Consider the following 16,208-nt stretch of genomic DNA (forward strand, 5'->3'; position numbering starts at 1 on the left):
AATTCAACATTCACAGATTGTTCAGACAACACATAGCACAAATAACCCTGGCACCCCTTCTTGATCAGTTTACATGCTTTCATTGCAGATATCAAATAAGGTGGAGGCACTACCCCATTACTCATAAACACAATCTCTTTATGTTCTGGTGGTTCAAATACAACTCGTTTTGTCACACAATCAATGGTGGCACAATACTTGGTCAACCAATCGATGCCCAAAATTATATCAAAATGCCTAAAGTTCAAGGGTAGCAAATCTACATATAAGATAGCATCCTCAACACGCATATCACAAAACCGGTATATAGATTCACACAATACAGATTCCCCAGATGGAGCCGACACACATAGCAGATATGGCAGTAATTCTAAAGGTCTATTCAGTCTAGATGCAAATGCATATGTCACAAAAAAGTGTGTGGATCTGGAATCAATTAATACAAAAGCATCCTGATTACATATAGAAATAGTACCTGAGACAACTGCGTTGGCATTCCATGTATCGCTCGGAACAAGCGCAAAAACTCTTCTCTATCTCACGGTATCCCCGGTGGTAGCGGATCTCAAACAATTTCCCGGTTTCGGGATCGATGCAGTGGAACTAGTAGCTATCTTTCCCCCATTCTGATTATAATCTCGGGCCAGATACCCTTGTTTCCTACATTTGAAATAGGCTCCTGACACACGGTAACAAACTCTACGGTGTTTTTTGCTACAAATATTGCACATGGGAGCTATGTCTCGGGAAGGAGTTGAAGTATTCGAGGAGCCTGTGTTTTGCTTCTTTGAAAACTTCTTCTTTGAAAAGAAGCCCTGCCTTTTGTTGCCTTTCCATTCTGTCGTTGGCTTAGCTTGTCTAGCTATGTTAGCCTCTGATATGATGGCCCTGTCTAGCACCCCAGTGTAGGTTCCTAGCTTCAAAACATTCACTCTTTCTAAAATGTCGCTTCGAACCCACCTTCAAAATGCCTCGCCTTCTTATAGTTCGTATCAATCACGTGTGGTGCAAACCTGGCCAATTCAGTAAATTTGGCCTCATACTCAGCTACAGTCATACTGTCTGACTTAAGTTTCATGAACTCTGCTACTTTCCTATCCCGGACACACTGCGGGAAGTACTTGTCATAGAAAATTTCCAGAAATTTTGCCCAATCAGCATTTTTGTAATTCTCACGCATTAACATCCACCATCTTCTTGCTTCGTCTTCTAGCATAAAGGTGGCTAGAAGCACTTTCTGTGTATCCAAACACGGAAACACTTCAAACAGTTTTTCAATGTCGGGGACCCAAGCTTCAGCTTTCAAAGGATCTAATCCACCATGTAACTGTGGTGGTTTCATTTTCTTGAACTCTTTGATGAGAGCTATGATTCGGTCATCATTCTGATTATCTAGCATAGGAGGTGCCGGAGGTAGAGGTGGAGGTGGCGGGTGTGGTTGCTGCCACTGTTGTTGCCACTCCTGTTGTTGTCTCAAAGCTTCTGTCATTTCTTGTATCAGTCTTTCCATTCGGTCTATTCTGGTAGTAGAGGATTCCTCTATCTCATCACCTCTTGTTCTCACCATCTGATTAAACTCACATTATACTTTGTATAAAAGATTCACAAGTATGCATATATTAAAGAGCATACATATTCAAATAATTTGCAAAGCAAGTAAATCACAAACTTATAACATATAGTTATTCACATTGAAACATTTAGATGCATTCTCGATACTATCAAAGTCATACTTATCACATGAATGCATCCTATATCTTTTCTAGACGCTTATTGCTCTTTTGGACAAGTGTATGAGTTATTAACTCGTGCTCTGATACCACTCTGTCATGACCCGAACCCGCCCCCGTGGGTTAAGGACATAAGCAGCTAGTAATCATGAGATTACCTAAGGCCTCTAACCAAAACAAAAGTATTTTAACAGAGTTAATGGGGGCCAAACGGAAGCAGTTCAAAACTTTATCCATAGAGCTGTGCTTACATGGCACATCCAAACAACCAAACATATATACATTAATAACTCACAACAGAAATACAGTAGCATAAGTTCTGTACAAATAGGATCATCCAAAGACTAATTCAACCCATGAAAACTATATACAGACATATGCAAAGTCCTCGCCAATATGACAAAAATAACATAGCATAGCAGAAAGGCGAAGACGAGTCTCGTGCGTGAGACACTAGGGCTGACTCTCCAAAACTCGGTTGTTCCACACAGACTTCACTGGGGCTGGGTCTGGACCTCTCTTGGCTCACCTACAAATATATGAATGAGCGTGAGCAATAGCCCAGCGAATAATATCAAATAAGAAGATACAAATGATATGTAGAACAACATACTCCGAACGGCCTTGGGCCCAATTCACATTTTTATTTAACATTTATATACACAATTTAAGTCAAGTGACTGTGGTTTCAAACATACTGGCCTTTGGCCCATTTATCTTTCGTTCCTGTCAAAACGGCCTCTGGCCCATTCATTCTTATCAGACATCTATCCACAATTTAAACTAACAAAGCATAAGGCATAAGGCTTATAAGAAAATAAGCAATTGGACAAATGACAAGCTTCCAAATATCGATATTACTCACAGTGATCGGTTGGTTGGTTTGCCTGGAGGTCGACCTTACACAGTCCATGAACACAAAAGGGTCACCAACAATTCAATCCGTTCTTAAATTCACATTTTCCTCTTTAGGCTTTATTCTTATTTCTTTAACTCAATTATAATGCTCAATGCATGCCTAAGAGTACTTAGAAGTGAAGGAGAACGGAAAACGAAACACAGAACGCATAAAAAAATTTTCAGAAAACAGGGTTTCCGTTCGAGCGTGGACTTCCCCGCTCGAGCGGACCCAATTGGTCTGCAAAAGTGCTGGTTGCATCAAATTCACGCTAAAGCGTGAACTCAGGCGCTCGAGCGGAAGGTCTGTCTGCATAGCTCCCCGCTCGAGCGTGGACTTCCCCGCTTGAGCGGACCCATGCCTGCAAAAAAAAATACTGGGAGCATGAATTCCCCGCTCGAGCGTCAGTTCCCCCGCTCGAGCGGACATCATAAATTCTGGGTTTTCCAGAATGGTTTCTTGAGTTCAATTTCAACATTTTAACCATATTTCTTGCATATTATGGCTCCAAATTCACACATACATATACCCACATGATACCAACACCAAATCATAACACAATGAAGCTCCATTTCTTGAATTACTTACATGCATGCCTCAAATTAACCCAGACTCATCACCGATACATCAAATTCAAACATGCAAAGCTCATACCTCTACGATCTACTCTTGCATGTGAGAAATATTCATTCATATCAACTTAATTGGTGAAGAGATGATCAAATACATGGATTTCAAACAAGATTCAACATAGATTATACATATTGTGTTCAAATATGGAAATTCATAGTAATTTCCTACATGCATGCATCTATTGACTTTAAATTCAACACATACAACTCAAATTATGTCAATTCTCACTCTTGATTACCCAACTAGCTTGAATACACAAAATCACAAGTCCAAACTTATGAATCAAGGGATGATTACTCACCTAGGAGCTTAATCCTTACAATCTATGGTAAATTCTTGAGTGTGCCTTCAAGATCACTAAGCTTTGAAGCCAAGACTTCAATTTTCCTTCACCCTCTCTCCCTCTAGCCGACCCTCTTCTTTCTTAGTGTTTATGATCAGCCAAGATGCAATAAAGGAAGAGAATTCAGGGTGTAGTGCCCTTATACAACAAATCCCACTAATTCAATTTAATAATAATAAATAATTGGGCACTAATTCAACAATTTAATCAATTTAATCTGGTCCGAATCCATTTTTTAATTAAACTTCACCGTAGGCTCTAAAAATTATGCCAATCACAATGGCGCAATCAATTCCGGATTCTGTGGTCGATAAGGCCTTCAATTTAATTTCCAAAGCAGACAATTAAACAGATATTCCTACGGTGAACAGATAGAAATTCAAAACCACATATTTTCACCTAATGGCACACGAAATCATATCAAAACACGTAATCACATTCGTATTAAGGACCAATTAACATAATAAGGGACAGGGTTATCATATTTATATTTAGTTTCCATTATCCCCGATTATTTTGATTTGTACAGGAAAGCTTTTGGTAATCTCGGATTACTGGCCGGTTGTGACGCTAAACTTATAGAGACAGGTTTGAGTCGTAATAGTTTGGGTCTAAATTCTAGATTTTAGAGAGAGAGAGAGAGAGATAGAGATGCGTGTTTGTTTGGATCTAAATTCTAGAGAGAGAGAGATATACATATACATATTTAATGATAGTATAAGAGGTGTGTGGTTTGTCATGGAAAAAGAAAGAAATTAGAGAAAAAGAAGAAGAGAAAAAGAATACATAAAAATTAAAGAAAAATTGGAGAGAATTTCTAGTTTGTAATGGCATTAAGAAGAAAACAAGAGAAAGAAATAAAGGTAATTTACACTTTTTACAATTTCTGTTATGTCTGTCCGAAATTACACTTTGGTAAGAACTTCAGCGGGTTTAAGTGTTATAAATGAAATTATAGAGAAACTTTGTATCTTTTGGATAAACCACAGGAAGTTAACGTGTAGTTTATCCCAAAAATTAATTACAAAAATATGAATAAAATTACTAATTTCTCTCTCATTTTTGTAATTCATATATTTTCTCTCTCATCTTCTTTCCTTGCCAGCCTTTTCAAAGGCCAACCACCTTACTCTCATTATTCTCAATAATCGCGAGTCTTTTTTTGTGCACCACAACCTTCTCTTACCTTACCACTGGCACATTACTATACCTCTTTGCCCACCTCCTTCCCTACCTTAACCCATTTGTCATTACACCATTGTCACAACCCCGAAACTATTATAACTTCCCCAACGACCACCCACAACACCCCAAAGACCACCACAACTATAATGCCCAGCTTTGAGACCACTACGACACCCCATCGCTATCAATTCTCATCTCCATTTCTATTTATATATTTTAAGGTTTTGATTTAGGTTTTGAGATTTAATCCAAATTTGAAATTTGAGGGGGTTGTGAAAGGGGGCTGAGGTAAGAGATGGTTGGGTATGGCAGTAGTATGACAAGGAAGGATTGGAAAATGCATAGAAAGATTGAAGAGGGCAACCAAGGGTGGAGATAAGGTTAGTAGTAGAAGGTGGAGAAAAGTAGGTGGTGGTTGGAGAAGGTAATAAGAAAGAAAGAAAAATGGGACAGAGGACAAAATAGTAAGAGTAGAAGTTTTGATAATTGGCTTGGTAGTTTCTATCTCTTTGCAATTATTTTTTGTCTACTTTCCAGTTTCATTTTTCATTTGTTCAACTTCTTATTTTTCTTTAACTCATATTCTTTTTGCATTATATATATGGAGAAATGCTAACCAAAGAGGGATTAATGTTGCTACATGTATAAAATATATATTGAAATACATATAGTGTAAGATATGATGATCATATTTATTTCATGTGACATCCATAGACTTAGGCCTCGTTTGGCAACAGGCCGGTTTAGCCAAAAAGTCAAAAAATTACTAAAAAAGTTGAAAAGCCAACAATCCATACCAAAAAGTCAAAGATTCTCTTTTCTCTTTACTTTTTGCACATCTTTTCTTAAAAAGCCAAAAAGTCATCCCAAATATACTAGTTTTTTTTAGCTCATATTTTAGCCAAATAGTCAAAAAGTTACTAAATTAGCCTGTTCCCAAATGAGGCCTTAGTGGATATAATGAGTCCACATAATTGTCATCAATATTCAAAAGTGTAAACCAAGATGGTAAACAACACACAATAAGAATATTTGTTAATTTATTTTAACTTCATAAATATTATTTTGGTGTTAAGTGAGTTATTATTAACAAACTTAATGGATATAGGGTTGTTTAGGAAAATTGGTTAAAAATTGATTTTTGATTTTTTTTGAATTTTATTTAATATATATATATATATATATATAGAAAGATAATGTGACTAAAAATAGGTTAAAAGCCAAAAATTAACTTTTAATTATGTTACCAAATTGACCGATAATGAGTCCACATAATTGTCATCAATATTCAAAATTGTAAACCAAGATGGTAAACAATACGCAATAAGAATAGTTGTTCATTTATTTTAACTTTATAGATATTATTTTGATCATTAGAGCATCTTCAATGGTATTTACAATAATACCATTGTTATTACTATAATTTGGCAATGAATAGTACTAATTTGTCAAATTATATCAATGATGCTCTAATGGTACACATGCTCTTTAGGCAAATCTCAACCAAATTTCTGTCCAAGTTCGTAGGTGGTGTTTGGATATAAATTTTTTAGTATTTTTTTTTTTTTGTTTATGTTTTGTCTTTTGTAACCTTTTTAAAACTTTTTTTAAAAAAAAATTAAATTTTTACATTGCACCCAACAAGACAAATATAAAAAATTTAAAAAATTGAAAAAATCATTTTTATTTATTTATTTATATAATTCATGTGCAATACAAAGGGACAAAAGAGTACCGTTGGATTATTTAATCCAACGGTCCAGATGAACCATCTGGAAGCATCTTCATGTCTGTCTCTCTTTCTATCTATCTCTCTGTCCTCTGGTCTTCAGATGAACTCCCTATTTCATAGCTTCTTCATCAGAGAGAGAGAGAGAGAGAGAGAGAAATCGATGAGAATCGAAGAACTTCAGCTTTAGATCGCAGATCGCAGATCACGAACTTTGGATCATAGATCATCTTCTCTCGTTCACCCCCCGCTTTCTCTCACTTACACTCGCTAATTCTTTTTCTCTCCCATTGACTCCACTCCAAAGTCGACTCTCTCTCTTTAGAACCACCACCAGATCATCCATCTATCTCTATTCCTTGAAGCTCTAACCTACTCATCCACCTATCCTTTGAAGCCCTAACTCCCATCTTCAACCCTCTTCTCCGACCCTCAATGTCCTAACCACTAGTCGACTGTGTCTTTGTCTTCGAGTTTCAAACCTTAACCCCAAACTCCAATGGTCACATTCTTTCAAATAGGCTTTCTGATGGAGAAGATGAATATTTGAGAAATTTGTATAAATTCGGCTTTCAAATCCAGCTATTTATCTTCTAAAATTCATTTGAGATTGCTTCAGAAATTTATATAAATTTGTGAAATTTGTATTGGTGAAATTTGTTGAAATTTGTTTCAAAGATATAAATTCGTGAAATTTGTGTTTGGGAAAGGCACAAATTGGTGAATTTGATAAAAATTTTTTTTTTAGACACACCTTAAAGTAACAAATTGGTGAATTCTGTTTTTAAAAAAATGGTGAATTTCATTTTTTTTTTTAAAAAAAAAAAAAAACTTCAAACATTTTTGGGAGGTGTTTCTGGGAAAGGCCCAACTGAAAGGGAAAGAAGAAAGCAGTTGGTTTTTAGGTGACTTGACAGCTTTGACAACTATCAAAGCTGGTGCCAAATTTGGCAACAAATTTGGCCGTTGCTATAGCATGCCATTAGAGAAGCCATTTTTGCCTAAGCTGCCATATTATGGCTTTGGCAACTGTTTTTGCAATGTCTTGGAGATGCTCTTAACAAACGTTAAGTGAGTTATTATTAACAAATTTTTTAAAAAAGATAAATGTTAATAAATGACCCAAAACATTGTTTTATATTGCGATTTGTATAAAAAATGATTTGAAAATTATAAAAAAGTAATATCAATCACTCCTCGAGTACTACATGGTGCTTCCAATCAACAATACAACAACAATTTTTATAATTAGATCTTTAATTGAAAAACAAATGATAACCACTTAGTATATTTTACGATTCTTTATTTAGCAAGAACATCATATAGATAACATCATATATAATAATCTAAAACTAATTATTTTTCCTGTTTGGCTATATTTAGGCCTCGTTTGTCATAACTTAAAAAAGTCAAAAAGTCATTATCTTATTTAAGTCACATCATCTTATTTAAGTCACATCACCTCTCTATCACATCACTTCAAACTCAACCCATACTCAATCCATATTTCATAAAAAATTAAAAAGTACACTTATTTAGAACATCCCAAATAACCCCTTATAAAATATGATAAACAAATGTCCAATTCCATGCTAACAAGGGATGGTTTAGGTATAACTTATTTTTTGATTTTTTTTTATTACAAAAACAGATACATAATGTGACGGAAATAAGTCAATAAGTCAATAAACAACTTCTTTGGCTTATTGCCAAAACAGTTCTGAATTAGTTTAGAAACACTTTCCTTTACTAATATATTTATTTATTTTGTTACAGTGAAATTTTTAATGTTTTGATTATACTACTTTAAAAGTAACTTATTATTTTGGAGGGATTGTGGTTGCTGTTGCGCGCTATGTGTATATTCCACCATAGATAAATAGAACATTTTCTCTCTTACTTATCTAGATGAGCATTAGTTTCTGAGTTTTTTATTTCTTAATTTTTTTTTTAAGATTGATAAATTGTGATCATTAACATAATTTGATTTTTAGTAATTTTTGATTTTTTGTAATCTTTATAATTTTTTATCGTTTCAAAATTGCTAATCGCAAAAGTAGTGAACTTTGGTACGGAAAATGCTGGGTTTAATAAAAAATCTGATGTGATAAAATAATAATAATAATATAGATAGATAATTTCTTTACGACCACTCATCTCCCTCTCCTCTTTCAATGTATAATATATATATATTTTTTAACTAACCATAAATATATTTATTTTTGTTTTAAAAAATATGTACAAAATATAATTTTATATTTGGTAAAATTAGTCTAAGGTCCCTCTCCCACTTTTAATAATGGAAGAGATCCACAATATTATTTTATAATGTCTAAAGTCCTTCAATCCCAAACTCATATATCATGGAGAAATTTAAGAAGAAACGAAAGGGCTTTAAAAACTGAGTTTGGTCTCTCTCTTCTCCCTCTCTGCTCTCTCTCTCTCTCCTACATCAACCCCAAACCCTAGCTTCTTCCTTCATCCTCGTGAGCTTTCTCAGAGCTATCAGACCTTGTTCTTACTCAAACACGTCCAAACTCTTAAGCTTCACAACAAACTCTATGTCCTCAGAGATCGAATTAGGGTTTAGCATTTCATCAGCAGCGATCTCTGATAAAATTTTGGCTCAAATTCCAAGTTGAATGGAAGCAGCCGCAGCAGCTGCCACCTGCTGCTGGTTTATGGGGAAGATAAAAGCAGCTGGTCCATGTGCATATGTATATATTTTTCAAATCCGACACTGTAGAGAGAGAAAGATTTGATCAGAAGCTTGCTGCCATGGTTGCACGTGGTGTTGAGGTTGGTGTTGGTCGATACTTCGCAATGGTGCTGGCTCGGTGCAGAGGGAGAGAGAGTTGTTTGTCCATAGCTTCCGATGGTACAGATAAATTTTGGCTCAAATTCCAGGTTGAACGGAAGCAACTGCAGTAGCTGCCACCTGCTGTAGGGTTCATGGAGAAGATAAAAGCAGCTGGTCCATGCATATGTATATATTTTTCAAATCCGACACTACAGAGAGAGAGAGAGTTGATCAGAAGCTTGCTGCCATGGTTGTGCATGGTGTTGGGGTTGGTGTTGGTCGATGCTTCGCAGTGTTACCGGCTCGGTGCAGAGGGAGAGAGAGTTATTAGTCTATAGCTTCCAATGGTACAGATGTTTTTGCTGGTGCTGCTGGATATTCTTCTCTGTGATGCTGGTAATGAGGATCATCTCTTGTGGCATCCTGATTGCAACACAAACAACATATATATCACAAGTGATCAGGATCTTATAATTTCCTACCGCAAAGTTGATTCAGATGATCTATTATTAGAAAGAAATGGTAAATCGCGATCACCTGAACCGAATTTTCTCTGGATTGAAACAAGAGAAATTCTCTGGTTTTTTAACTGAATTTTCTCTAGGTTGGTCCGGAGAAATTCTTTGGTTTCGAGCTAAAACCTGGAATGCTTAATTTGTATAAAACCCAATGTTTGTGAAATCAAATTTTAAAACCGTCTTGTTAAGAAGGAGAGCAATATTGATGTTGTTCGATTTCATCTCTCATTCTCTCCGAATTTCTCTGGATGAGAATTTCTCTGGAAAATGCCAGAGACATTCCCATAATTTGCTTGACACCAAGAGTGAAGGCAAGCAAAGCAGCAAATCACAGAGTTATTTGTGAGAAAATTAAAGAAAATTCAACCCTAGAGAAATTTCAAAACATAGAAAATCAAAAAAATTGAACAAACCAGAGAAATTCAAATTTCTCTGGTTTGAAATTTCTCTGGATGGAAATTTCTCTGGACAGAATTTATCTGGACCAGAATTTCTCTGGAGCAGTATTTCTCTAGATCAAATTGAGGGACCTTAGACATTATGAAAATATTAGATATCCTTTATACTATAAAGTCTTCATACTAGGGACCCTAAAAAAAAAACCCCTTTTATTTTTACAACAACCATAAAAAAAAATAAAAATAAAAACCCAAATATATAGGTTCATCAAAGAGATACGATTCCATTTTTTTGTCTTGACAAGTAGACAGAGTTGTCTCCAATTCAACTTGCACTTTGAGAATATCATTTTTCAAAACAATAATCTACTCATTTGGAATTGATTATATAACCAATTACATAAAATATAAATAAATTTATTTAAATAAAATTAAAATTTTTATAATGAATTCCATTAAGAAAAAATTATTTATAAGTCCCATTTAGAAGTATTCTTATATTCTACCTAATTTCATATATTTGAATTTATATTTTAATAGATCATTTTTCTCATATTAGAAGTATTATGTGAACTATTTTATCCTTATAAACTTTTATTATACTATATCTCTAGGAGAGAAAATAATTTATTAGATATATCTTATTTATGATATATATATAAATATAGAATATTATTATTTTCAGTGTTTTCTTTGCCTCAATATAAGGATTCATTTTATCAAAGATCTTCCTTCACCATTATTATAATAAGGTCCTATTATGGAAGAATATTTGGAAAAGAAAGTTAATTGTACATATAAACCAATGATAAAGATAATGATGGACTTGCAACAAAGATAATGATAAACTGGCGACGGATGATCATTTTTTGCCATTGTTATACATAAACCACGGTCGGTATGTGTAGTCATCAATATTGTGTAATTTATTCACCGGTACTTTGTTAGAGTTGATTATATATAGATTTTTCTAAAAATGTGTGTCAATATATATGAACTATTTGATGATTTTTTATATATTTTTTGATGATTTGTGTTAATCATGTAGTTTAATTTCGATGATATCTAAAATATTATGGGATAAATTATGATTTTTTAATATACATATTTTATATTCTTTGATACAAAATATTTTCTATTAAAATATATGTTGCATAATGTATTTGTTATAAATATTATTTAAATAGAATTTACTACGCATGTTTGAATTCCGTGAAAGTTATTGTGTTTAGATAATAAATTGGACAAACTTCACTTTACCTCCTTGTGGTTTGTGCTGGGTGTGGTTTACCCTCTTGACATTTGAAAATCACCACATAACCCCCATGTGGTTTGTGGACTGAAACGCACTGTTAGCTTTTCTGTCTAAGATAGCAGAATGTGAAAGTCATGCGCCTCTATAGAGAGTGAGTCGGTTTTTATGACGAAAATATCCTTTCTACCTCTTCGAATTTATAAAAGATGCCATTATTTTCTTATTTCTATTTTTCAACCATTAACAGCTCTGCTCTTCCTTCCTTCTTTTACTTCACCTCTTCTCTCTCTCTCTCTCTCTTCTCCCCTCAAGCCACCACTCACATCCATTGCACCACCACCGCAGCCCCTCCCCTCACATGCCATCCTTAAACCTCTTCCTACATCAAATTGACTCATCTCCAAAATTATATTTTACACACACACACACACATACACACACATGTGTGTGTACAATGAAGAAAGAACATGGTTATACAAACATATATATGTTCATATACATATACCTCAGATATTTATTTTTCTAGAATCATATACATCATTAAATATATATATATATATATATATATGTTTTTTTGGAATCAACATCATGTTTTTGGCTTCATAAACCATGGAGTTTATGAATTGGTGTACAATCAAAGAGCAAAAACCATGATTTTTTGGGTTTTTGTGGGTTTTTATTTTTGATTTGGGGAAAAAAGAGAACTTTTCATGGCTCTTGTTCTCAATCTTGCTTCAGAAAGCTTCATTAATTTGTAAACCCAATTCCATATATATATATGTGTGTGTGTATGTGTGTGTTGAACTGATGTTCAATTTCAGGATCTTTCCTTTTCACAAATCCAATTCCAATTATTTTTTTTGCTACTTGTTTCTTTCATGTCAATTTACATCTTCAGTTAACAGAAGTTAGTGCACTTCAATTTAGTAACCACATGGAGGTTATGTGGTGATTTTCAAATGTCAGGGGGGTAAACCGCACCCAGCCTAAACCACAGGGGGGTAAAGTGAAGTTTTCCCTTATATATTTTTATATTCATGTTTTGAAAAAATCTGTTGGTCATTTATTATTTGACAAATTTGATAATGGTGGGCAGTTTTCTTTTGACAAATTTGATACATTCACGTGGGATGATGGGTTATTTTCATTAGAGTGTATCCAAAATCTCTACAAAGATTATAAAAGGGGTACATATTTTTAGATTTGTTATAAATGTTATTTAAATAGATTTTACTATACATACAAATATTTTAATAAAGAAGTCACTGTGCATTCAAATATTTTAATAGAAAAATTACTGTGCAAAATCTGATTTTATGTGATTGTTTTGAAAATTTTACTATCACTATTCATTGAAAGCGGCCTAGTGAATATTTTCATATGCAACGGCTGTTCTGCGTGCTCGAAGAAAAAAATCAAAATAGAAGCATCTTGCGCTTTGTCTCCTCATTATCAGGAGCATCTTCTCTTCCAACGGGTAGTTTTTTTGGTATAAATAGAAATATTTTGGTTGGAGAAAAATATGTATTGAAAAATCTGTGACATTAAAATATTCTCAAATATTGTATTGTGTTTCATTGAGTTATATTTTCTACAAGAAAATTTGTTGAGATTTTGAGAAAAATTGTAAAAGGGTTTTTATCCTTTATTCTTATTATTCTTGTAAAAGATAAGTTTTGTGAGTGATTTTTGGGATAAAATCACTTGGTTAGGTGTGACTATGCACCGGATTCTAAATTAGTCGGAGTGATCGGAATTGGTTACTTATTGTAAATGTTCACCAGCACCCGTGAAGTTAGTGGTGTATTACTATTTGAAAAATAGTGAAAAAATTCCCAAGGAGGATACTTGGGGAGTGGACGCAGGCCCAGCGTGCCGAACCACTATAAATTGCTGTGTTTGATTTTTTTTTCCCTATCTTTTTTACTTATATATTGATTATTATTGTTCTGTTTTTTATTTGTTAAAATTTGAATATTTTTATTATTATATTTAATATTGTGAAATTATTTTTAATAACCCAATTCACCCCCTCTTGAGTTTCGTACCTAGGATAACAATTTGTTATATATTGTTTGTTATTATGCTTGTTGGCTGAACAATCATTTTTAGTACCATTGAACAATCAAAATAGTCGATTTTCACTTTTTTCAATTTCGTTTTGTGCTTTCACATTGCTGTGTGAATATTCACATTAGTATGAGTTTAGTTTTTTTAAGGCTAATTCTATATTAATTATAAACTGCGAATATTCACATTGTATTTTGGTATAAATTTTATTTTTTTGAAAGTTAGTTGTATGTTTATTGTTTTTATTACTATGCTTATTTTTTGATCAATCATTTTTTGTTATCATTGAATAATCGAAATAGTCGATTTTTACTTTCTTTTTATTTTATTTTATTTTATTTTGTGTTTTCACGTTGTAGTGTGAATGTTCAAATTGGTATGAGTTTAGTTTTTTAAACGGTAGTTGTATGTTAATTGTAAATTGTGAATATTCATATTGTATTTTGGTATGAGTTTTATTTTTTTGAATATTAATCCTATGTTTATTGTTTATTGTGAGCATTCACATTGTACTTCGGTATGTATTTTTTCTTTCAAAGGTTAGTTGTATATTTATTATTTAATTTGAACATTCACATTGTATTTCGGTTTGGAGGGATTTGGTCAAAGCCCCTCATCATAAAAGTTTAATGCATTAAGGACAAGCACAAAAAAAAATTCTTGAAAAATCTAGCATATATCACTGTCACCAAAATATCCTTAATGAGTAATTTAATATTTTAAATTTTAAAATAATATAACTTTTGATCAAGATATCAATTTTTAATAAAATTAGTATTTTTAGAATTCTCTCATCAAGATCTATCAAATAAAATCGAGATTGACTATGAAATTCTTTATAAAAAAAATTACCGTCAAATTTGACATAAATAGTAACGTTTTATTATGATTCACAGTAACATTTTACATTGTTGCATAGTAACATTTTATTATGATTCACAATAACATTTTACTTTGATTCACAGTAAAGTTTTACTGTCAATAAATTAGGAAACATATATTCACTACGAGTTCACAAAACAAATCACATAACCAGGGTAACATGTTTGTCACAACCCAAACGCTCCCCTATAGGTTTAGCGTCGTAACCAACTAGTAATCCTTGGATTACCAAAGGCCTTTGAACAGAATAACATGTAATTAAGGGGCTAGCGGAAGCAGATATAGAATATACATAGTCTAATGAGCTGTGTAGACATACATGTGACAGAAATTTCAAAACTTATATACATACACGTAATGTCATAATTACAGTAGTCTTACGCCACATTCATGACAGATATAACCAAAAGAGGACTAAGCTCAAAATACAAATAAACAGAAAACTTGTTCATATTCCAAAAAGAAACAAAGTAATATACGTTCTCAAAACATGACTACATGAGTTTTGGAACCTCTTCAAGGGACACAAGGGTTAGCCGACACAAACGAATCTTCAGCTTGCCACTACTGAGCCTGGTCATGCACCAAATCACCTACATACATAAAATAATAGAGTGAGCGGGAGCCCAATAAATAACAACGGAGTAAAGGGTTTAATTGAATGATGTCCCATATCAGATCCAGAAAACAGATTCTATATTAGAAATAGATTCATATGCTAACACATAAATCAGAGTTAATGCTTAATCATACATAGTACATCATTAGCGTTAACAGAAGAGATACAAATAGATATAGACAGATACTGAACAAATGGTGGTTATGTATAACCAGTTCGATAAAGGAACCTCCGGATCTGGGTAACAGATAACAGATATGCTGAGCTCTATGATGGAGCCTCCAGTATGGGTAACAGATAACAGATATACTAAGTTCCATGATGGAACCTTCGATACCGGGAAACAGCTAACATATATGCTAAAGATGCCACGAATACTTGTCAGAAATTGGACAATCATTCATTGTACAGAACATAACATTTTAGAAAACAGATCTTTTTTCATCATATAAAAAATAAATAAAGTTGAACATAGGTTTATTAAGTTATTACTCACAAATGGCTCCAAAGCAGACAGACAAAGCAGACAAATCAGATAAATTGTGGCGCATGACCTACACAAGCATAACAAATCCACACATATTGAAACACACACTTGGATAACACTTAACTTAGTTATTTCTTATCTTGGCGTGTTTCTAGTCCTTATCCTCATTATTATGTCTTAATCATGGCCTTGGAATGCCTAGGATACAATGAAGATGCCAAAACATGATGTTCAACACTTAGTCAAATTTGTTGAAAACATGGTCCTCGCTTGAGCGCAACTTTCTTCGCTCGAGTGGAGGTTTAAAATAAACGTGGTCGCTCGAGCACAACCTTGGTCGCTCGAGCGGTCTGTAAACTCTGCAAAAGTATTAGTTATGTGAATTTTCTGCTCTACGACCGCTCGAGCGTGAGAGTGAGATCTTTTCTCGAGTGTAACTCTAGTTGCTCAAGCGGTTTGCAAAATGTGTAAACTTCTGAGAGTATGCATCTTACGCTTGAGCCAACTATCACGACCCAAACCCGCCCCTATAGGTTTAGTACCGTAACTGGCCAGTAATCCAAGATTACCGAAGGCCTGCAACAGTAAAACAGTAATACAGAGTACAGGGGCTAGCGGAAGCCAAAACAGTAATTAAAAGATGTTCAATGAACTGTGACAC

Source organism: Camellia sinensis, chromosome 9 (assembly GCF_055761805.1).
Source record: "Camellia sinensis isolate YWXY chromosome 9, ASM5576180v1, whole genome shotgun sequence".
Taxonomy (NCBI): domain Eukaryota; kingdom Viridiplantae; phylum Streptophyta; class Magnoliopsida; order Ericales; family Theaceae; genus Camellia; species Camellia sinensis.